The following is a 23,371-nucleotide window of genomic DNA, read 5'->3' on the forward strand; positions in this document are numbered from 1 at the left end:
CATTTTTCTGAGGTTATCAAGTCAACATCCAGATATAAAATCTTCCCTCTTAGCTCATTCCTTTACAGTGCGAAGATGATATTCTTCTTTGTTCAGAGGGCAGTGAAACGAGTTAGAAGTCTCACTTTAGCAGTAAAAGATACGACATCTCAAAAGACAAATTATAACTGTGACAAGTCAGCCCATCACATACGGTGCACCTTGTTGATAGAGGGGAAGATACTCCCTGTTAAAGACTGTGCAAACTTATCTCCCTAACAAACTGACAATTTAAAGCATCATTAGGTTTTATTGGGCACACAGTTTTTTTCTGTAAGTGCACTGTTATGAACTGACTGTAGCTTCAGTAAGAAATCTTCTGAGTGTCAACCGCAAACACATTTCCTGAGAACAAAAGCAGGGTTCTTTGTTTACTGCACCCATTTGTTTTGTATTTGCTTTTGCCTTTGGTCCAGCACTCAAACCTAGGGTTGTATGAAAACTAAGGTTTTCCATATGGTTACTTCTTCAGACCATGCTGGCTTCTTAAAGCTGTATTGCTTGTGCATACTTGACTACAAAAGATTCGTTTAAGTCTCTGTGCACAGGTGATTCAGACAATGAGAATTTTAAGTCCAGTTTCAGGAGAAACATTAAAAACCCCTCTTCTTACTGCAATCTTACCTTTGCCCCCATTATAAAAGTTTAACCCTCATCTTAGGGCAATAGCAGTTACAGGTGCTAAACCTTACAATGTTTCTGAATTGTTCCCCAGCACCCTGCTTTGGCCTCATAGCTCCTGTCTACACATACCATGTGGATACTACTAAAATAAAATAATTGATGATAATGATCATCATCATAATAATAATACTTTTAGCCAGCCATTCATAAGATGCTGTGTTTTTTTCTCTTTTTGATGTTAACACTACTTTTTGCTCTAAGAGTGGCCTAGATCCTGCTGTGATCCTGCTTCTCCCAGAAAAGGCGACACTTTTCAATGATCTTTCTGGATTAAGGAACTTTCTGTATTCACATTAATTGGTGATTCCCATGGCAAGACCTGTTACTTAATAATAACTATCCTGGTTGTTTGGCTTTTATTGTTTATTTTGTTTTTGTTTGCCAGCCTTGACTCAAACTAGAATTATTGGGGAAGAGGAACTTCAATTGAGAAAATGCTTCCCTCCAGACTGCTTGTAGGCAAGTCTATAAAAATTTTTTTCTTCAGTTTTTGCAATGAGGAACAGCCCACTATGGGTGGTACCAGTGCTGAGGAAGTGGTCCTGGGTGGTGTAGGAATGCAGTGTGGGCATGTCATGGAGAGCAAGCCATTTAACAGTGTTCCTCCATGGCTTCTGCTTGAGTCCCTGCCCTCGTGTGCCTCGGTGATGGACTGTGATCTGAGAGTTTTAAGATGAAACAACCCCTTCCTTCCTCAATCTTCTTTTGCTCATGAACTTATCACAGCAATAGAAAAGTATCCAGTACAGAAAAAGTTATATTTCATGCAAAATATAGGAATGCCTCCGAAAAGTTTCTGTCCAGTAACTTTGACCAAAAACCCTAATTTCTGGTTGATTGAGTCTATTAATTTATTTGGTTCTTTGTTGTTTTCTCTTTAAATTATGCTTTAGGTTTCCTATAGAATTTTGCTATAAACTACATATATTCATAATTTGTTATGCTATGAAGTACTCATTATTGAGTCATTTCTAGATTCTCGAAAAATGTAGCTACTACCTTCCACCTCGGTGATTTCTCTAGAGGTAACACATAACCAAATCCTCTGATAAAGGTATGAAAAATATTAATCTCATGTCATCAGAAGCCATAACAGATTTATAGTTGATGCTGTATTCACCTCAAACAATTCAGTCTGTCTTATAAATATTACCTCCTATTTTTCATAATCAAGATCATTCTAAACACAGTCCATAATATTTATTATACAATGGGTCAATTACTTGATATGTGGGGGAGAGTAATCAAAATTAAAATATAAACCATAGTTACTACAATACAATGTTGCCAATGGCGTCAAGAGTGATTTTTCCCTATGACTTTCAAACTGCCCCTTTTTAGCTATGACTTTTGTTGTGACTCCAGTGTCTGGTCCTGTTCATCTTAGAATAATATCTAGAGCACTTTCAGAGTAATAGTCTAGGACATTCTTCGTACAAATTCCAAATGTTCAAATCATTAAGTAAAAAAATTCTGACTCAGACATGAGTCCTAAAGTGGCCAGCCTTTCATTTCAGACATGCTACCTGAGAGAACTACTAATTCCGATTTTGTGTGAACAATGAGAACAGTGGTACCAGCATTAAGAATTGTACACACACACACACACACACACACACACACACACTCATGGCAAGTGGGCCATTTCTCCACACAAAGAACTGGTATGGTTGAGTGAGCTCAGACTCCCCAGAATCTCAGGGACTTAAGACTGGCAGGAGTCGAGCTGCACCCTCCCATTTCTGCACCTGCTCTGGAACACATAATCATGACACCCTCCACTGAGAGGACCATAGGCAGTCAGTCCTGTAATGAAATATCTGGAGTCCTTCCCCCCAAGTAAGTTTAGCATCACTAACATCTCAAACTGAACCAATAGGAAACATCACCTTCCCTTAAATCCCAACCTCTCCTCAATGTTTATATAGTCCCTGTCTACACAGAATCAAACACACAAGTTATCTCACCAAGGATCATCTAAGAGTGGCTAGTTTTCTGCTGAGATGTAATACTTGGGGGAAAGTTCTTTCTCCTGAAGCATTCATCACTGGATGTTGGACCTGACTGGCTATCCAGCACCTCTGGCACTGGCATAGCCATGGTAGATGATGAGAGACCCAGGATCTGCCCTGCTCAGACCACCCAAACATCCTTGCTTCTCTTGTAAGAGCTATAACACTCTAGGCATTCCTGGATGGAGCAGAACCCTGTGGAACTTATTCCTCTTGACTCTACTTCATCCTCCAGTTAGACAGCAGATAACACACATGTGCACACGTGCCACACACACACACACACACACACACAGAGAGAGAGAGAGAGAGAGAGAGAGAGAGAGAGAGAGAGAGAGAGAGAGAGAGAGAGAGATTTTTAAAAGAAAGTTACCACAAATTTAAAATAGAAGTTGACATAAAGGAGGTCTATCAGTCTCAAGTCACTGGAAGAATCAGTGAACAAACTAATTGCTCTAGATTTTTAATGATTATCTCTGGTGACATTCATGTCATTGCTAATACTTCCTGATCTATATGGATCAATGAAACAGGAAAGACAGAAAAACTTACATTTCATACTTGGAAGAAAGCTGTCTGAAGAGCAAAAGTGTCCCTCTTACTAACGATTTGGCATTTGTACTCATGACCTGACTTGAGGGTTTCAGGTTCATTGCTAAGTTTCCTGGCCACAAATCATCTTAGAGGGGCCACTATTCCTTTATTTTGCTTTCATGATTATGACTCAGTTGCAATCTACCTGGGATCTCAAATGTGTCAGTGTATCTGTTCTCTCATCACTTGATAGCCATAATAATACACAGTTAAAAGGCTAAGATAACAGGACATAAGGAAGGATCATGACAACCACTGGGCCATCTCTGATGAGTGAGGTCTGGATCTGTAATCCCCTAGGAACTGGCAAACCACATACAAGTGACAAAATGATCAAAAACTGGAAATAAAAGAATCCATAAGTGGAAAGCAGTTCAGTGATGTGTCCAATAGGATTCCAGACCATAAACTCTTCAGCAAACTTTATTCGATTTTCTTTCCTTCCCCACTTCCAACTCTAGACAGACAAAGCCATATAGGCTCCCATTTCCATAAAATTCTTCACTTTAAGCTAGCCTTCCATTAATGCTTCATCATGCCAACAATATCTAACCACAGCAGACTAGAGCTGGAGTCTTCGCTGTTTTCCTTTCCTTCAGTTTTCTCAGTTTTTTTCCTGTCTTCAAAGCTCTGAAAAAAAATGCTCCTAGTGATAGCTGTAACAAGCACCGAATAAATCTGTTAATTTGAGTAATATTAATTCCTTTTCCCACATTTACTTCCTGTCTACAAGGAACTGAACATGTTAAGTGCTACCAAGTCTTTTGGTAATGTAGAAAATGCATGACTTAGTAATTACTAGTTCTGCCGTTCATTACAGATCGCATCATGGAAAGTTAATTAATACCTCTAACTCTCTGTTCTCTTCTGAGAAATGATGGTCATACAATTACCTAAATCAATGTAGTATAATCACTAAGTGTGAAAATATATGGACATATTTGTTCTATTGTCTGGTGTGTAAGTGGCCAATAAGTATCAATGCTGCTGCTGCTGCTGATGGTGTTACTGGTGATGGTGGTGTTGGTGTTGGTGCTGGTGGTGCTGGTGGTGCTGGTGGGTGGTGATAGTGAAGTTTTCTTATATTTTCTATGTGTTAAATTTTGGATGAAAATTGTATATTGCTATTTTCTTCATCATATACCCACAGGCAACACTCCATCATGGGCATTTTAAATAAATTTTGTAAACTCTAGTCATAATACCATATTTCTCCTTAAAAATTCCTCAATACCCTGACCCTAGAGACATTGCAGGCATGGCTGCTGTGTTACAGGTGCATCAATAGATGGTAGAAAGGAGAGATGCTCTGACCTGTGAACATCTGAATGAATAGTAGCCTAACATTCCCAGAAAAAAAGTAAGCCTGAGACAACCACCAGCTTGGCACCAGGAAGCCCATACATGGAGCTCGCCTGAGATGACCCTCAGTTTAGCACTATAATGCACAGGTAGAACCAAGCATTCCTGAGACCACTCTGAGTGCTGGCACCACTATAGGGAGCAAGTAATTGGTAGAGAAGTGAGAAGAAAAAGATGAACAAAAGAATGTGGGCACAATGAGGAGTGGTAGAACTGAAGATTTGATGGTAATGAGTACCTGGTGATGCCACCCTGGGCCATCATGGAGTCCTAGCCTGTGGTGCCACTAGGAGCCTTGTTTGGATGTCCCCTTCTGGGTTACCCCTAGGGGAGATGTTAATGTCTGAGGACTATGAGCTGGCCCCACCCCTCACATGGGCAGAAGAGCTGACCCCACCCCTATCTAGCTGCAGTATTCAAGAGAGAAGCACAGAAGATTTCAGGAGTTGAGGGTGAACCACCCCCAAGGATATGAGCTTGGGAGAGCTGACCCTACCACTTATCTCCTGCATGGTAATATGCCTGACCAGCTCAGATAACTCTTAGACCCAGATCCACAGCTATGAATTGGCTCACCCCAATATCTACTCCATGGATAAACTGCTGGAACAAGTGTAGGAGCCAGCCCTACTTATACAAAACTATAGGATCTCATGACTCCATAGTCTACAGCAGACTATTCAAGAAGAGCTCCAGAGAGGTTCCAATATTGGTGAAGTAGCAGAAACCAGAGGCCTCAGACCAGATCAATGGGTCATTACAATGATCATTTACAAAGAAAGAAATGTTGTCAAGAGTCACACTGTGACCAACTATACCTTCAACAATTTTCCTCTACTGTTATATGGTAAGACTATTGATGAAAACAACCCCCATCTTGGTTACCAAATACAGAGAAATTAAGCTAGAATTGAGCTTGAAACTTTCTACCTCATAGATAGCTTTAATATCACCAAAAGATGCTACAAAGGCATGGACAGTCTTAGTCATCTGTGAACCTTCTGAACTATAATACCAATCTGCCAGGCAAAGTGCTACCTAAAGGTGCAATAGTGGCACAATTGGTAAAGCAACCCAAACCCATGCCTTATGTTCTAGGTACATAGTAGAAGATGTTGTCTAAAGGATATAAGAGACAAAAGATTGGGAGAAAGTCCACGAAATACTGGCTTCTGGGCATTGAAATTATAAACTCACACAACGGTGGGTTGCCTATACCATCCCTGTACAAGTTTGGTCCTATTGACAATCAGTCATGAATTGGGACTCTTTAGGGCCCTATCATTCTCTGATTAACAAGTGGCCTCTAATAGATTCTAGGAGGAAGAAAGTCATTGCCTTCAGTTATATACCCACTGGTGAGCCTACCAGGCTCCACTTGATAGTTCTAAACCCATAGTCACACAGATGTCCCTGAGTAAGCACAGTGGTGCACAAAACAAAAGAAAACATCTTGAGTGTAGAAGGGATTTGGGAGAGTATTCTTGGGGTGAAAGATAAGATAGATAAGAGAGTGCGGATTAAGAGTAATCAGAATTCATTTTATGTATAAAATTGTCAAAAGAAAATTTAATTTAATAATATGCAACATCCTTATCGTTTGTGATTTTTTACTTCATTTCTCGTTAATTTAATTCCAAACATAGGAGCTATTTAGTATTTACAACTTAGTTTTTGTACAATAAGGAGAATTACAGAAAAGTGCTATCGTGAGAAATGCCCATGAGGTTCACCTACTAAATGTTACAAATATCATTTAAATATTTTTAGAAATATTTTCCACTTTCCTCAGAAATTATTATGAGGTCTTCCCTATCTGGTTTGTTTATCAAGCTCAGTTTATATACTGAGAATTATTGATGGGCAGTTACCAGTAAACTCAGGTTTTCTAGAGGCTGCATATTTACGAAAACTCCTTCCCTCTCATCCATCATCCTCTGAGCACATCCTGACCACTGTCACCATCATCAGTTTTGAGCAATTGATTTTTAGGAGCAAACATTTGTGGAGAGTGGGTAAAGGGAGGTTGTTCGAACATTCCTGATTTTATGGGTCAATAACTCACCTCAATGAAGTCTTAATTTCATGGAGGTAAGTAAACTATACTTTTAAGTGGATAAATAGAAAGCATTTTATATTCATTATATATAGTTAGATAATTAGATGCTTTTTTTCTGTTATTTCATCTTGACACACTTTATTTTCCAAACTATAATACGTACACAGCAAATCAAAATTTTTGAAGCCTTATAAACAAAATAAAAATTCACACTCTCAAGGTAAGTTATTACTCAAAAATCTTAAACTCCAACATCTTTAATATAACTCTTCATAGGGAATAGCAACCACTAAATAAAATTATAAATTTTTATGATATAGGTATTTTTTCACATAGATTATAGAAGAATAGTAAACAGAAAAGAATGTGTAAGAAGTGTGCAACATCCTATTATTTTAACATTTTTACTAGATATATTTTAGTCAATTGTAATATTAACAGATATGTCTCATTTTCATCTGCCAAACAATAAAAATTGCTTCCAGATGAAGCATTTCCTCTTAACAAATTGTAGGAAATATAACTGGAAGTCATTCATGGACGTATGTCTGAAAAAAAATGAAATATAAATTAAATTTTCTGTATATTGGCTTAGGGCTTGATTATGTTCTTTAAGTGAAAAACATCAACTGTTCTGTTAAATATTTTTCCAGGAAGAGATAACTGAAGATGTAATTGCAGAACAAAAAAAAAAATGTATTCTTACTTACTGCCACTAAAGTAGTTTTTATATCCTTAGTAGCAATGGAAAATATCAAATGTCAAATCTTTCAATTTAGAAATTCCATTTTTTTCTTGGCTGATTCAGACAGTCTCAATAAGTTCTGTAAACGGAATATGGTCTATCATACATTAAAATATATTAAAGTTGTACCCACGGCCTTCTACAAAACATTTCTGTTTTCAACTATTAGAGGTTCTTATAAGTATATGCATATACATTTATTTGTATTATATCCTTAAGCATGAATTATTCTCAAACAAGAAAAACAAAGATCTCTTTTAAAAATATAGTTATAGATAATTAATGGAAGAAGTATTAAGTAATTATGTGAAAAGAATTAATAATAAAAGAAAGTTGAAACAATACATTGACTCCTAGGCTGTCCTCTCCTACTGTCAATTTATATAATTTAAATTGTTTCAAAAATACAAAAAATGTTAAAACTCACATATCTGAGTGACAATCAAGAATTTACTCATATAGTACCAATAATATGGTCATATCTATAGACTGGATATAAGATCCCTTTTTTATCTTCATATGTGTTTGGCATATTTTTACCACAGCACTTTTATCAGAATTAACCTTGGCATTGTAATGACTTAAGTAACTATATCTTTCTCCAGTGTTAAGATATTTTATAATCTAAATTTCAACTCTATTCAAACCCAACCGAATCTCATCTAGTTGCTTAGAACTTTGCTACTGGGTTATCAGGTGATGACATTGCCTAACACTGGTTTCCTTTGTTTTTAATCTGGGTCATTATAGGCAGATCTGGAGGAAAATTTAACTCATCTACAGTTAACCTTCCAAATGTCACTGTCTGACTCCCTCCTAATTTAACATCCTTTACATTGGTGGACTCAGTCTCCTGAGCATGCTCTCATACCTGCAGCTGGCCATGTCTTAGAATGAGTCATTTCACATAAACTGTAACTAGAGTGGACTTCTGGGATGTCCTCCTGGTTTTGTGTGCACCTGCTCAGTGACTGATTAGAACTGAGTTAAAAGAGACTGATTTTTCAGGAGAATAAACTAGAGTGTCATCCAAGCATAATAACAACAGCTTCAATATAATTATTACAGTCCCTTCCCCGATCTTGCCCCCTCTTTTACACACACACACACACACACACACACACACACACACACACACACACACAAACACATATAGAAAAAACTTCCAAGTACAGAAATACATTTTTTTCCTACAATTTCCAAAACACAGAGTCCATTTTATAACTGTTGAAAACCATTTTATAAAAGTGAAGTTAATTCTAACTAAAAATTCAATGTGNAAAGAGACTGATTTTTCAGGAGAATAAACTAGAGTGTCATCCAAGCATAATAACAACAGCTTCAATATAATTATTACAGTCCCTTCCCCGATCTTACCTTCTACTCTAAACACACACACACACACACACACACACACACACAAACACACACACACAAACACACACACAAACACACACACAAAACAGATTAACTCATTTTTCCTACAATTTCCAAAACACAGAGTCCATTTTATAACTGTTGAAAACCATTTTATAAAAGTGAAGTTAATTCTAACTAAAAATTCAATGTGCTGCAATAAATATTCAATAAATAAATCATTAATATTTAATGTTGAATATTAAATGATGGAGAGAATGGTTTCAACTTCATTAAACTTTATTGATCAGAAAGTTAAAAAGTATACAAGTTCTCAGATCATTTTATATGGCAAAACATTTCAGATATATTTATAACTTAAATAACATTTTGAACAACTATAGAAATATCAAAAGAATCTTTTTAGCATAACATTTTTAGCATTTTGGGATAAAAAATTTTTTTCCCTAAGCATTCAGCAAAAATTAATTAGAAAAGCAACATAGGCCTTCCAAATTAGAAAAAAATTCTATAGCAGTGCCTTCCAATATAATTTTCAAACATAATTAAATTTTCAATAGCTGTACAGTATAATATAGTAACTACTAGCAACATGTAGCTATTAGGCACTTAAAATTTAGTTATTAAGATTGTAAAGTATATTTTAAATTTTATTTAATTTAAATGAAATTCAAATAACACTTCAATTTCGTAACCCTTTAGAGTTAATAGCTGTTATTTGGATAGACATATCTAGAGAATCAAATAAATAATATACAAAAAGTAAAAATATGAATCATAAAAATAAGAACATATTTGAATTATGCTTATTAATTGAAACATATCTTTTAACATTAATTATTCTCAAATAACAAAAAAGATCTCTTTTAGAAAATATAGTCATAGAAAACTACTAGAAGACATACTTAGTAAGTACGTGACAAACATTAGTAATAAAAGAAAATTGAAGCAATACACTGACTGCTGTAATTCTTCTCAAACGTCTTCTCCTGCCGACAACTATTTCTACTAGATTTGAGTATACTTAGCTTACTAATTTCTTATCAATGTCTTTCTATTTCTTAATAAATTACTTTGCCAGTGAAACTAAAAATATGAATAAAATTAACAGTGCGTAGCATGAACCACAGAACACACTGTAGAAGCCATACCTCTACAAAGATAGTGGACATGCCAGTCGGTGTATTCTTGCCATCTTGCCTTCAATTTGCCCGGCTACCCTCTGTGTCATTTACCAGCTCTCTTCCCTTTCCTCCCTTTAGCTAATTACAATCTCTCCACTCCTTCCAATTTCCAACTTTACTGTCATCCAACTTGATGTTAGGTGGAGCTGATGAGCTCCTATATCACCAAGAAACTAAAGACCACCTGAGGACTCTCAAAATCTCCACCTAGTACAGCTTACACATTAGCTGCCTGTCCACTCATTCCTTAGGTTTCTCTCACTTCTGCTACAAGGGCAGTGTCCCCACTATGAGCCAACTGGATTCACTCTATTCACTTGCTGGATCTGGCACTCTACTTACTATCTTGCCTTTGTCTTGTGTTTTCTTTTTTCTCCTCTGTGCTTTAATCAGTTAAAGATAGCTACTTGGAGACTGGGAAGATGGCTAAGCTATTAACAGTACATGCTGCTCTTTTAGAGGACCTACTTTTGGTTCCAGGCATCACTACAACAGCTTACAATATCCTATGACTGCAAACACAGTGGATTGAGTACTGTCCTCTACCCTCCACAGGCATCAAGCATGTATGTGGTACACACACATAGATGTAGGCACTCATACATACACATGCACATGCAAACATCACACACACACACATACACACATTTGCACACACACACACACACATCTATGCTCACAAAACACACAAAATAAATAAGCCTTTAAACATAGACTATCTTATAAAGAACACATATGCACACACACATATGCACACACATATCTATGCAAACAAAGCACACAAAATAAATAAGCCTTTAAACATAGACTATCTTATAAAGAAAATGTAGTAAATTTGCAAGTCAGTTTCATAAAGCTAGCTCTGCCACTTGCTGTTTGTATGGTCATATTTAAACTCATTCATGTCTCCCTCTCTGTATGTTTAAAAGTAGAATAGCAAACAGCAAAGACAGATTTCCCCCCCTCGTATAGTTAGGTTCAAACAATTAAAACTTTTCCACAAGGCATTTTGCATAACACACACCATATGATAATCTCCTAGAAATATTACCAATCATTTTTATCTCCACAGCTAATTTGAAATTCTCCTCGGCCTCATGCTGCTTCCAACCTTTCCCATTTCTCCTGTTCCTTTCAGAACAAAATATGTTTCTGAGCTAATTTTAGACCTTCAGGAAAATTCAGACGTTAGTGAACTCTCCCTATAATCCTTTGCAATGTCCCCTAAAGTTAACGCACTGTAGAACCAGAAAATAATTGGTGCGAAACTATGGAATGAAAGGCATTTCAGATTTCACCAGCTTGTACTCATCTTGTTGTCTCTTCTGGGGTCCAGTCCAGGTTCCTGCATTGCAATGAGTCACCCTTTCTCTGTAGCTCCCTGTGCTTGGTAATGGTTCCATAAACTGCATACATAATCTTAGCGCTTTTCAAAAGCCTTCACTAGTTACTTTGTTGAATGACCTTCAGTTGGATTTGTTGCATATTTTTTTCCTGACTGAAATTTGAAAACTTCTTGAGTTTTATAAGGAATCACTTAGAAATGATATTGTGCCCTTCCAAGGGCATCATGTCAAGAGATTCATGATATCAATATGTCAGACAAGACTTTCAGTAAGAATTATCTCCTCTCGCCGGCTGCACTTCATCTCCTCGCCTTTGCTTTTTAATCCACTGTTCTCTGGCTTCATTGTCCATCAGTCCATTAAAGCTTCTCTTGTTAAGGACACCATTAACCCTCTAGTTATTCAATGTAAAAGGAACATCTTACCCTTTTATTCTTGGACCATGTGTAGCCAGAGGGCTGCTAAGAACTCTCCTACTTCTCACCCCTTCTCTTGGCTGTTGATGCAATGCCACACTTTCCTGACTGGTAACTTCTCTGTCTGCTTCTCTTTGTGCTCTTGACATGGCCTCTCTGTATCATACTGATTCCATCTACCAGAATATCTCTGTGGTGGATGGACAGAGTCATCTACATGGCTGCCTTACTTGCCATTTGCACACACATGTATTTCAAGTCAATATTTTTCTTACTAATCAGCTCATGCACACAACTGAATTCAAAATATCATAATGGGGTCATCTTACAGGGATCATAAACTGAGTGTGCTCCCCAAATAACACTGCAAATACCCAAAAAATGGCTTGATTTAGACATACACTAAGTCACTACCTCTGCTCTTTGAAGTATACCTTTATCAACTAAATCAACTATTCTGTTGGATTTTGTAGTGGATACATCATATAATTGACATGAATTGAACAAATGAACAAAGAAAAAATCCCTATTATTATTTTTAATTAAGTGCTTTCAAAAGTAGAAAAATATTTACTTTGTAGCCCTGACTGGCCTGTAACTAGCTATGTAGACACATTCTCTTTAAGAACTTAGAAAATTTACATAAATTTATTTTTTTTGTGTGTATGTGTGAGTGTATATGTGTGTGGGGATGTGCGTGTGTGTATGTGCATGTGTGTGTGTATGTGAGTGCGTGCGTGTGTGTGTGTGTGTGTGTCTGTGTGTGTGTGTGTGTGTGTGTGTGTGTGTGTAATATAAGTTCAGGCATGTATCTGGATGTATTAATACAACTTTTAGGGGGTCAGTTCTCTCCTTCTACCTATATGTGGGTTCTAGAGATTGAATTCAGATCATCAGGCCTATATAGCAAGTTCTTTACTTGCTGAGCCATCTCATCAACCTTCTATCTATCTATCATCTATCTATCTATCTATCTATCTATCTATCTATCTATCTATCATCTATCTATTTATTTATTTTAGTTCAACCATACTGGTATAACTGATTACACAGTCCTGTAGTTTTCCTATAAGGAAAATTTAGGATACAATACATTATTGTTACATTTGACCTATCATCCAATCTGATATATTTTGAACATAAATGCAGTGATACAACTGGCTGTTAAATTGATATACACTAAGGAAGTATTTGCTGTGTAATACTTGAAAAGTCCTAGAGATGAAATAATAAGGTAACTGATAGTTGGCTTTCTTATTTTCTCTCCTTGTCACCTGATCTTGTCACTCCATCTGAGTTCCTAGCCATCAGTTACTGCAATGCCATCCAACAACAAATATAATGGAGTCCACATTTCAGTTTTTAGCAACCATATTAGTTAAATTAGATCAAACAAGTAAATTTAATTTTAGAAATATATATTAGCTCCATGAATATAAAATATTATCATTTCTCAATGTTATTAGTATAACTTGAACAAGATCATATACGATGCTTTCCATTGTAAGTCTTTGACACCAATGCATGGGGTACACTGATCACATGTTATATGAAAGTCACATTCTAAGGTTCTGAAATCTTCTATAGCCAGTGGCTACTGACCTGCATAGTACATATTAGAAATGAGGCTTTCCAGACAGATGCTCCTGACAATGGCATCATGAGTGGAACTTACAGCACAACCATCACCTCATTTGCAAAGAAAAAAGATTCTTGTATTTGATTCTTGTATTTGTCTCTAGGATAGGGGCTATACTGTTAACCTAGTGAACACAGGAATAGCCTAGGAATAAGCTAGCAAGAACCTCTTCTTTCTCTTCATCTAAACCAGTGGGGGAAATCAAAAACTAAATAAGCTGGTGATCTACTACATACCACTGGAAACTTCCATTTTTGTGTGCCAATCCATTAACTGTAGTCTTCAGGTACAGTTAATCAACCAGTTACAAGGCAATCTTCTTTTATGCTTTTATGTTCAACTCATAGTTCTACATATTGTCCTGTTATGTGGTTGAGGAATCAAAAGCTCATTTTCCCTGAAGACCTTCCTGCAAGTCTCCTGACAGTTTCAGGCTAACTGTATCACCTATGAAGGAATTAATTCACAGAAATTCCTCAGAGGTGTCTACTATGTCATGTTTTACCATTCAATCCTCAAAGGACTTAAGATAAACATAAGTTGTCATAACAACATACAGTTTACTGAAAATGAATCAAGACTTTCCAAGATAGCCAGTACCAATGAATGATGGATTTCTACACAGAACACATTTATGCATATTGTTACCTCTCTGTCTGCCTCTCTGCCTCTCTGTCTGTCTGTCTGTCTGTCTGTCTGTCTGTCTGTCTGTCTGTGTTTTGTGTGTGTGTGTGTGTGTGTGTGTGTGTGTGTGNGAGAGAGAGAGAGAGAGAGAGAGAGAGAGAGAGAGAGAGAGAGAAGAGGCACAAAGGTATGTGTCTTAAATCTATATTTGCACAAAACACTGTTCTTTATTTGGAGTGCATGTTTCTATTCAATTCATTCAAAATAGGACAACTAAAATACTTTCATTTGTTTTTATACAAAACAAAAGAAACATTATTCATATTAAAACATTTTCACTGTTTCTGTCACTACAGTTTGAGTTGGGTAGCCATTGCTCCTTCCTCATTTAATCAACTCTGGTTTCCACAAGGCAGACAGCTTAAAGGTATTACTAGTGAGGGGATGATGCTATATGTGTCTCATGGCTGCCTTAACACTGTGTCACAGGTTAACAATAATTAGTTTCACATGTATGCCACAAACGCACATGAGGACAAAAGGAGTCATAATCAATGATGAATAAAATAAAATCAAACACACTCTGTTCTACAAGCTTGTTGATCTATATTCTAGGAAATTATAATCGTCTAATAATGTCATTTCCTTCTCTATCTATCCCTTCTCCTTGTCAAGTTTCATGAAGAAGCCTTGGGGATGGAGAAGAGAATATTTCATATAAAAACTGTGGTATATGTTATGTCCCATGTAAAAGTGGCATCTGGGACTTGGGTTGTGACTTAACCCCTCATAGTCTCTACTCTGTACTTATTAAGTCATTGTTATTTCTTGTGTCCAAAACACAGGTAAGTCATTATGAAATATCATTTAAGACATCATCAGAAATATTTTATTATCCAAACATTCCAAGAATATAAACTGTTTTATTATTTCCTTTACCCTTGTGATTAGCAACTAAGAAATATTTTTGAAATCTTTCGGCTCTCATAAATTCTTAAGGGAGCCAACTGAGTTTCTTTCTTCTTAATCTGAATATTAGTAAAATTAAAAGGTAGCCAAGTTGGACTGATACATGTTAGCCATGAAAAGTTCCTGACCCCAGACCTCTGGCCCAGTCTGTCTTCCTCGGGGAAATGGCGTGGAAAGCACAGACCCTGGAGATGACATGTAAGACAACCCTGCGCATCATTAGCCTTTCACTCTTCATGATGTGATTCTTCAAATGAGAGCTTTGTAGAAGTACAAAATATAAATGAGATACATTTTGGTTTTTTAATATTACTATATCTGATATGTGAAGAAATCGCTTTAAATTTTAGCTAAAATTGAAAACATAAGGAAACATAAATGTTGATTTTTTTAAAATTTTTTTTAATATTTTGTCTAACCATGCATCCCAGGATGGTCTGATCTCTTTATACAGACCAGGATAGATATCAACCTGCCCCTGCCTTCCAAGTGCTGAAAATCACGTATCCTGTTGTGATAATGATGTACATGGAAAACAATGAATGCTTCAGTATATCAATTTCACAAAGTTAAGAATGTATAATAAGCCCGGCGTGGTGGCACACAACTTTAATCCCAGCACTCAGGAGGCAGAGGCAGGCGGATTTCTGAGTTCGAGGCCAGCCTGGTCTACAAAGTGAGTTTCAGGACAGCCAGAGCTATACAGAGAAACCCTGTCTCGAAAAACAAAACAAAACAAAACAAAACAAAACAAAACAAAACAAAACAAAAACAAAAGAATGTATAATAAATATTTTTGACTTATCAACCCATAACGAAGGAAGTTTAATTCATAAATAGATTTATAGCCAATCTCTGGTCAGTTAAGTCAGAAACAAATATTTTACGATCAATCACTATCCAATTGAGTAGGACTAGCAACGTATGCTTTTCTTTACTCATACTTAAATAATCTATTTACCTAATGTTTCATTTTAACCTAGATTTATGTAACCAAACATAACTTTACAACTAAGAAGATATTCACATGAAGAATCTCTTATATGAATTCAATGAATGATGACTGACTTCTGATTTTCTGAATCATGATTAGTCACCCGATCAAAATTTAGAAGAGGCATTATTTTTTTTTACTTTTGTTTTTTATAAACATATTCCATTAGCTTATTCTCAAGCACTTTGCAATGATATCCTAGATAATAATAACCAAGAATTAAAATCTATAGTGCATGCCAAAAAGATGTACCACCCCATAAATCATATTTACTGCCATCTCTTAATGTGCTGTTTGAATTTCAGAAAATTCAATGACAGTTTATGAATATTGCAGGATCTCAAAAATAGCATGATTTTATGTGGAAGACTAAAGGGATATTGTCAATTTTAATGTGTACTGGGAGGTCACATGATATTCTTAAATTTAATGCTGAGGCAAATTCAGTTAACTCTGCTGAAATTTAAGGAGTCTTACACAACCAGTTTTGGGCTAGTCAAGGGCAGATTAGGGATCAGGACACTTAGGCATTTAAATAACCAACCTGTGCTTTTCTTCACTAAAAGAATCTGCTAGAAGGGATGTATTAAGGAATCAGAAAGAAGGATATAGAAACATAATAATAGATAAGAGATACTACCATAGAAAAGCTGAGGTTAGATGTTAGAACTAATAAACTATTAATACTCATTCTTCCTATTCTTTGGTCTTCTTTAACAAACTGAAGAATAACATTACCTGAAGGTCCAGATACAGTAAATTTCCCTGATGACATTAGATGGTTCAGTTTCTTTATATTGTTGTAAGAAGTTATTATAGAAAAGATAGTTCAAATCGTGGTCATTGGTTTCTTAGTGTTCAGGAAGCTGAAAGTCCAGAACGAGTGTATAGTATAGACATGGTCTGGTAAGGACCATCTTTCTGATTCACAGATAGCTTCCCTCTTGCTATATCAGTGAACTGAAAGAGAAGTTAAAGTGAATCCTTCCCTTCATATAAAAGAACTAATCAGATCATAGATCCTCTACTCTCATGGCCTCCCCAAGTCTAATTGTTCCCTAAATGACCCACCTCTTAACACAACCACGTTGGAGATTATGGCAATACATATCACCATTGTCGCTACACTTTTGATTCAGGTCACCTCATATAGGAAGAGACAAAAAAATGCTTTCACAAGCAGCCCAAAAAATCCTGACTTAAGTGCCCAGATTGTGGGAGACTCTGTCCTAAACCAGGATTAACTTTGGGAAGATAGCATGGTTTATGGGTTCTGGCATGATGTTGGACTGAGAGAGATGTATTGATCTATAGATGACAATACTATTGAGAATCAGAATATACCAACATCCATATATTTCAGACAAATAGTGCTTGCTTATTGTGATGTATCTACACTCACTATCTAATTTTTACTCCTAACACTCCAATGATATTCAGGAAAAAAAGGTAATGAGAAAAGAAAAACTACTGGTACATATCCCCTCTAACATAAACAGGATTTGTTTCAGACATGGTCTCACTATGTAGCCTTGCCTAACATGGAATTCACTATATAAAACCAGGCTGGCCACAAACTCATTGAGATCTGCCCGTCTCTGCCTCCAAGTAGTGGGATTAATGTTATATGTGCCAGTACACACAGGCACTAAACAAAAATTCTTAAGATCGACTTATGAGGGCAGTAGATGAAAACTGATTGATCCTTGAGCATACATGCAGTTATAGCACAGTGGCAAGGTCTAGTCAAGGAGAGTTCATGCTTCTTAAAGCACCTCCCTTACATCATGACACCAAGGAAAAATTTCAGGGAGCAGGATACATAGAGCCTATAAGGATGGTTTAGTTATGTAAAATACTTTTACTGTATTTGTTAGTATGTCTTCAGTGTGCTAAACATGAAAAATAGGTATAATCATTATTGATTCAGACAACAGTGGGTTTCAGAATTTAAAAGTCACAACAACCAAAGATTCAGTTACCGTGAAGATAGCACAGTGTAGTCAGGTTGAAAACCCAGAATGGGTAGACTTTAATAATATTAACTGTCTAAGTTTAATTTTTCAGTATTAAAATCACAAGCATTAATAGCTCCAGAGTAGTTTTCAACACATGTAATGATGATTTTTTTAAAAAATCATTACTATTCACGAATATAAGAAGAAGCACCAAAAAAGGAGACTTAGACCTCTGAGGAGTTTATAATTACATTTAGTAAATTGTTTGTTATTTTTATGTTCAACAATTTAAGCTGTCACTTACAAATACCATTGATGGCTTCAAGAGAAAGTAAATTGACACAATCAGAGAACTAGTTAACATTAAATCATGTGTATACTATAATGATACAAGCAAGTAAAAAATGAAGTTAATCACTACAGGACAATCTTCTTTAAAGGTAAAGGACATCCTGAACACCAAATGAACATTATTGCATCAGGAGAAACATTCCATTCACCAAGTTCCAAGTACATAGAAACTTACCACTGCTACACCAGTAAGCTAGATAACCATCAAACCCATTTCATAATTAATTACTTTCCAATGACATTAAATATTTGTATCTTTAAGAGTCACTTAGTTTCTTGGACGATATAATGTTTTCTAAAGATGAAAGTTTATTGACAGATTTTGGTCTCAGGTGGTTTTTAAGTACTGGTCTCAGAATGCCATTTGGCACAAAAACACTTTTAGGGAAACAAACATGGAGAAGGAATTGATATCTAAGTGTCAGAACTGCCTCTGTATAACTATGGGCATTAATTCAAATGACAGAGGTGTATGTTGTTTCAAAGCAAACTGCAAAGTACATGTCTTTTAGCTTTGAAGCACATACACCTGCTCACCTCTGAAAGGAATAGGTTATAGCTACAGATGGAGTGCTGGTTCAGCATCTCAAATAGGTTGCTAAGATGGTTGAATGAGAGCTCAGGCAAGGGAAGAAATTGACAAGGACACACCTGGCAACTTTAACAAGTTCCTTTGTAGATCAGCTCATTTCATTTTCATCAGAAGTTTTATGCAACCACTTGCTAGCATAATAAAAACTTACATCAAAAGAAATTGAAGCCTAATTGTCTATCTCTGAAATTCATAGACAATGAAATACAGCTTGCCTGGAAGCCCCTTTCAATTTTTCTGGTCAAAATTCTGTCTTCAGAAAAAGAGAACAACTAGGGATAGCATCTAATAGATCAAACACTCATATACTCATTATATATGAATAAATAATGTATTAAATATTGAACTAACAAAAATAAGAAGAAGAAATACAAGGAATTCAATTAATATCAATTCCAAAGAGTGACATAAGCAGTACCTGGTCTAAGCTGGACCATGTCATTCCTGTCCCTCTTGTACTATACTATGTATTATTACTAGATTAGTAATAAATAAAAATGGAATGTAATCCCACTCTGCCCTACAGTCGGGAGAGGGAACTTGTAGAGTCCACCTCCAGTAGAAAGACAGGACATCAAATGGAGGTTGCCATCCCACAGTCAAAAGCTCTGACCTAGAACTGCAGGGTCAATAATGGAGAAGAGCATGAGGATAAGGAAATCCAGTGCTAGGCCCAAATTGAGATCCAGCTCAGGGGGTGGCCCCAAGGCCTGAAACTATTATTGAGGCTATGGAGTGCTCACAGAAAGGGACCTATCATGACTGCCCTCCAAAAGACCCAACAAGCAACTGTAAGAGTCATATGCAGATATTTACACCCAACCAGTGGACAGAAGATGGTGACCCTTGTGGTCGAATTAGGGAAAAGCTGTAAGAAGCTGAGGAGGGAGGTGGCCCTGTAGGAAGACCAGCAGTCTCAACTAACCTGGACCTCGAAGATCTCTCAGACACTGGGCAACCAACCAGGCAGCATACACCAGCTGATATGAGGCCTCCAACACATATACAGCAGAGGACTGCCAGATCTGGACACAGTCAGAGAAGAGGTACCTAACCCTCCAGAAACTTGAGGCCCCAGGGAGTAGGGGGTGTGGTGGGGTGGGGGTGGAGGTAGGGACAGTCGGAATGGGATGTGCACAAGCTTCAGACTCCAGCTCTTCTAAATGTAATCCCCATCTAACTCATAATCTCAGTCAAGCATCCTATTCTCTTTTTAAGGATGCTATGTTTTTGCTTTGTAACATCTACTGATATTAGTTATTATAATTTGTGATTATTTCATTTCTCTTTCTCTCACTTGAACACAGGGTTATTATGGGGTCATATATGAAAATCTGCAATTAGTAAAATTTAATCAAACAGTTTTGGGTTGAGAAAAATCCAAAATTTAACAAATAGAAACCAAGCTAAGCATGATAGCACACTTTATATTCCTGACACATAAAAGACCATGATAGAAAGATAGCCAGGTTTATGATAGCCTGGGATACATACTAAGATTTTTCTCATAAAATAAACTAAAGTAAAAAGAACCAAATAAATGTGTACTTCACTATTATGATATCAATTTATTTGTTTTTTAACAGTATATAGACATAACTAAAAAGATGTCACAGTTATTGCTAATAAGGCTTGGTTTCATTGAATATTTGGGAAATATTATAGACTTTGAATAAAAAATAATGATTACTAGTAAACTACAGCTGAAGTATACGCTGCATCAAGTATCCTAAACGCTTGATTTAGGCTATTTCCCTTAATACAGTCTACACTAGGATGGCACATAAAATAAATCAATTGGTATTATTTAATTTTTTATTTGTGGAGACTATTTCACCATTTTATACAAAAACACAGGGTATAGCCACTTTATAATTCAGCTATATCTTGGCATTAGCATTGCTTCAATAAACAAAAATATCCTAAGTGTTATTTATAGAACAAGCCACAAATGATCAGTCATGTGTAGGCTTATTGTATGAGTATTTCTCTGAAAATATAAATCATTTATACCGCTCTGTGCACAAACCTCTTTTTAGACCTTTTTCTAGTGTCCCAGTGAAAGGATCTATGTCCAGAGCATGTGTCATCGGTGTGACCCAACAAGGGCCAGATGGAATGCAACTGTGGCCTCATCTTTTTCTCACCTTAACCTGCTGGCCTAACAGGTACAGACAGCCAAAGATTTGTGATGCTAAAAGAAGTTACTCTGCCTGGATATTTTAGAGATTTGACTCCTGTCAGGTATTGCAACAAAGTCAAGTGATTTCAATTTACCAGGCAAGGACAAGGAATGGTTTCAGGAAAAACCAAGGTGATGAACTATTGAACATTCAGTTCATTAGCTGTCATCCATCCTGACGTCTTCATCTTTCAAACAGGGCTGAAGAAAATCAAAGGCTTGTAGTGCTTCCCTTAAAAATCCCGAGGAGGAATCTATATCCTCTTAAAGTTAACAGGACCGTGAAGGATGTTTCAAACGGATTATGAAAGATAACCACTGTTGCAAGAGCGAGCATTTCGATAGGTGTCCGGTTGTAAATACTACTTATGCCTTAAACACACTAATTTTAAAAATCCCATCACAAGATAATGTACTGTGTGAACTGCTTCAGTATTTAACTTAGTCTAATTTTATGAATTCCACATTTTAATGTGCAGTTATACCAGGATGACAAATGACCTTTTAGAAAATTAATCTTTAGAGAAAAGAGAAACAGCATTTTCCTAAGAAAATACGTGCTGCAAAAGTCCAGTGATAGCCAAGTGCTGGCACTATCAGCTTGCTTCTTTTGTTTCTCTGCTCTGCTTGGTCAGCACTGAGGGTCTGAAATTCCAGGCTTTCTGCATTTATATACCAGTCTCCTGGAATTACAGTGTAATGCAAGCAACTAAAAACACTAAAGAAATATTTCCTACACTCCCTTGGCTCTTATTCATGATGAAGAGGAAAGAAACTATTCCACTTAAGTTCTTCAAGAAGCCCAGAAGTAAAGTGAGGTGGCTATGATGTCCCACCTCCTTTCCTTAAGTGACCTGTGAACTAACTTCTGACTTTCACAAATAATTTATTATTTTCAAAGGGTGGTATAAGCTGTCTTTGAATTATTTCTCTATTGAAACATAAAATGAAGGGTTCTCTGGGTCAGTAGATAATTAACACATAAAAGCAAATGGAATCAAGATTCCACAACCTATCCTCCTCTTGAACACACCTCTTGACACGTCCAAATCAGACCATGAGAAAAAAAAATGTTACCTTAGCACAAATATTTGTAAGAACTTCCACCGAAGAACCTACAACTTATCTTGGACTCTCAAAACCCTGTACCTGAGATATTAAAGAACACCTGGTATAATATACAATTGCATGCTTAGCCAATCAGAGAAAGCCAAAGGGACAGGTGGTTGAAGGGGGCATTGAAGGTACAGTAAGTTATAGTGTCTAAATTTACTTCTGAGGCCTTTGGCCTGGCATTCTCCACAGTGTCAGAAAAATTATTTTTGTCATCAAGTTATTGCCAGCATCAGCATTTTCTCCAAACACTGCTTGGGTATTATAGAAGAAATTTCTTTGTAGAAATTCACGGCCCACTTGTAAGAACACCCACCAGATCAATTTGAGGCAGGCAATTCAGCTAGTATGTTATTCACGAACACTAGCGTGAAGTAGACAGTATCATTCATAAGCATCAGTGTATTCACAGTCAACACATGAGAAAACAAAGAAGAGCAAACATGGTCTGTGTTCTTCTTTCACTTAGCATGTTTTGTGGAATACTGGCTATGCAGCGCCTTGGAGCTTGAGACAAACAGAACCTCAGGCCCAGTCTCCAGAACACTGAATAAGGACGTGTAACTGGAGGTTTAACGCTGGTGTCTGTATCCCAACGACTCAGGTTTTACAATATCCTCATGGTATAATTGAAAGCATCGTGCACAATTGTATTGGGATGCAATTTTATTTTCTTTAACTGGCAAAATCAGAATGCTAAGAATTATAAAATTTGAACAAGGGGTTACCTGGGGATATTATTGGAAGTACATAACCAAACCAAGCAGGAAAATAGAAGAGTGCCATTTGGAAAAGACGTTGGAAAAAAAAACTCACAATTTTTCCACTTCCATGTGGCCAAGACCAAAATACTATCTATTTAGTACTCAAAACACCCTGGTCAATCTGTGAGAAAATGTTAACTTGCAGCTAATTAACTCAGACTTAAGTCTTAAGCTGGATGCATGTTCTTAGGCCGTGTTTCTCCACCAACAATCAGGTCAGTACTGAGTTTTCTAAGACAACTTCTACTATATCTAGTCTAATACATAGAAATTGCTGGCCTCCAGGAACTGCTAGCATCCCTCACTCCCTACCTGGCATACCCTTCCCCAACTCTCTCTCTCTCTCTCTCTCTCTCTCTCTCTCTCT

At 36.6% G+C, this 23,371-nt stretch overlaps 1 protein-coding gene and 1 pseudogene across 6 annotated transcripts in view; one reads left to right on the plus strand and one right to left on the minus strand.

The window, feature by feature from the left end:
• Grm8 (glutamate metabotropic receptor 8) overlaps positions 1-23,371 on the minus strand; it is an 836,043-nt gene that overhangs the window by 368,048 nt on the left and 444,624 nt on the right. The window lies entirely within an intron of this gene.
• On the plus strand, positions 4,564-4,677 carry LOC115063528 (annotated as a pseudogene).

This window comes from Mus pahari, chromosome 2 (assembly GCF_900095145.1).
Source record: "Mus pahari chromosome 2, PAHARI_EIJ_v1.1, whole genome shotgun sequence".
Lineage (NCBI taxonomy): Eukaryota > Metazoa > Chordata > Mammalia > Rodentia > Muridae > Mus > Mus pahari.